This window comes from Nicotiana attenuata, unplaced genomic scaffold, assembly GCF_001879085.1.
Source record: "Nicotiana attenuata strain UT unplaced genomic scaffold, NIATTr2, whole genome shotgun sequence".
In the NCBI taxonomy this organism is placed as follows: domain Eukaryota; kingdom Viridiplantae; phylum Streptophyta; class Magnoliopsida; order Solanales; family Solanaceae; genus Nicotiana; species Nicotiana attenuata.
In genome coordinates, this window is record NW_017671024.1 from 12,659 (window position 1) to 15,563 (window position 2,905).

The window sequence follows — 2,905 nt, forward strand, 5'->3', positions numbered from 1 at the left end:
AAAAACGGTTGTGGTTAAGTGTTATTACTCACTGAGCTAGCGACTCATTCCCTGCTAATTTTTTTTTTTACAGAGACAGCAGTTGACGCGGACGAGGATTTCGTTAATTAGAGCGCACAGGTCGATAGTTCTTGGTGAGCCTCGCACTTGTTCGCGTGGGCGGAGATTTTATTATATTGTTATACTCTTTTCTTTGAATTCTTAGAGTCGCTCCATAGTCATTCTTTTAGTGTCATGAGTATTATTTTGCTATTAGTCTTATGTTGAGTATCCTTCTCATTTATCAAAGTTGGAGATAAATTAGTATTTCTAGAGGTTACTTGGTGGTTTAGTTATGGTGGAGACTTGTATAGGTTAATTGACAAGTTGTCAATTGTTTGGTATGATATTAGGATGTTTGGTTGCTGATTTGAGACAGGGAAAATTTTGGGATAGTCCAAAAACAGGGGAAACTCTGTCCGATTTTCTGTAAAATACCGATGAGGCTTACTTGGGGGCACTTGCTCCTAGGTGCCAGTCATGATCCTAAGTTGGGTCGTGACACCTTCATGAAGGTTTTTGATATTGACTTATAGATATAGAGGAAGATGATCTCTGGGATTGCTGTCTATGATTCACCCTTAGTTTCTTTTATCAAGAACCAACATATTCACACTGAATAGTTTATAAATGTACTTGAGAATTGAGATAATCAGTACCGTTTAGAATGATGAGAATATTCTACCACTCTTGTGCATATATTTTTGCAGTATGTAAAAATATATTTGCAAATCCTGCCAACTTAAACTACAACCCCAAATGGATAAGATGTCAGCAGTTTGATCTCACGTTATGCCCATTTGATTTCTTCTGAACAATTGTCTTGAGAATTTTAATATTTCATTTATGCATAAGTAAAATAAGATAAGTCCATCGCTATCTGTTTGAGACGAAATAAAGCTGCAAGTGCAATATTGAAAATGAGTTTTCTGTCTCAATACCAATTATTTTTTAATGATGTTCATCTCCTTCCTGGCATGAGATAGAGTTATCAAATAACACTAGTATTTCAATTCTCAACAGCTTTAATGGTGATTTTGTTCTTGACAAATGTAACATCTGGTTTTTAACAGTAGTTGAAGGTGACTTCTCCCAAGTTAGCTATTTCATCTTACTAGTGCTAGTTCTAGAAGAAGGAGTAGAACCAGTTGAATTACTTAGAGTAAAATGTTTTTACACTACAGCTTCTTTCAAAGAATGATACCAAATAGCATTCTTTGAAACCAATTAGCATACAGATAGTTTTATTTTGGACTCCACTCAGGTACTGCCAAGAGTTTATAATTATCAAAAGTGACTTCTCTCTCACATAATTAATTGGAAAGTTGATCCGTTATACTGTACACATTTGGCATGTGCTACAAGTTGCACAAGACCTTGGGCTTTCTTACAACAAGATTGATGCTTCTACACATTTGGCATGTGCTACAAGTTGCATACAGATGTGTGCTAGATGCCATTAATATTATACTCTACGATGAAATTGTTACAATGCTCATGTGAATTTTTTTCTATTACATTAAGGTTTATGAATTTAAATAAGAATATAGTCATCGAGACAAGTAAATTGGTAAACAAAAATGAAGTTCCATACCCAATATCAACTAGAGTTGTCATAATCTAGCTCAATGAACAGAGAATTGATGAAATAATATACCTCAAAGCAGAACCAAAAGGTGAGTTGTAAAGAAAAGTTTGGTATATGAACAAGTAATCATCGGTTCTACATAGAGACTTGATTTGAAGTCATTATCGACTCTTTCTCAAAAGTATCTATATGCATTCTGTATCTCAATCGCTTTTCCTCCTTATGTGTAGAATCGCATGAAGCTCTATATAGAATGTTCTTGCCAGAATAAGACAATTTGCTGTGCAGGTTTTAGTATGACTAGGATGTGTGATTTAGAACTTCATCAGTCTTCTGATCATTGTCCGTGAACGTAGGAAATATAATGCGTCGATCATTTTTTGCTACAATATTGCCTACTGTTATGTCAATTGATGATTGTATTATTTCACTAGGGAGATCAGTGTAGTCTTTGATAAATTTAATTTTTTTCTTTAATTGTTTATTCTTTGTTACAAACTGACATAAACTTTTTACTTCAACATATCAAAAACTTGGAAGTCTGAAGAACCTATTGTTGAAGAAAGTGCACATCAAGTTGAAGAACAAGAGACTTATATTATGTTAGGGATGGTTTGAAGGCACTGTCTTATGCACATATGCTGTAATTTTATTTTTTCTCTTTTTAGGAATTGTTAAAATTTTGGATTTCTTTCTGGTAATGTGAAGATGTTATACTATTTGAATTTCTTTCTGGTAATGTGATGCTTAGATCTTTGTATTAACAAAATATCAATCATTTGGTACATTTTCAAATATGTCTGGTGTGTGTATGAAAGTATATAAAATAAGTATTACTATTAGTGGAATATATATATTTTGTAATTGTATTTATTAAAATTTTCCAGTAGCGAAGGGAATGTGGTCATAGTAACTATTGAATAACACGTTTCTCAAATAGTTTATTAGGCATTAGCGATGGAAAATTTGGCTGTTAAATATAATTATACAATTAACGAAGGGACTTTCGGTCGCTGAAAGCACTAGTAAGGACCACATTAGTTGTTGGCATTGAAGACTTTTGACGACTGGATAACACATTAACGAGCGAAAAATCTTGTTGCTAAAAGTGATGTATAACGACTGGAAATAATGCCGTCGCTAAAGGGTCTTTAACGACTGGGTTGAAAATCGGTCGTTAACTTTTAACGTCGGAGCTTTTAACGACCAGTGACGATCGAATTTTATCGGTCGTTATTGACTTATAGCGACCGGATCTGGTCTTTTAACGATCAAATT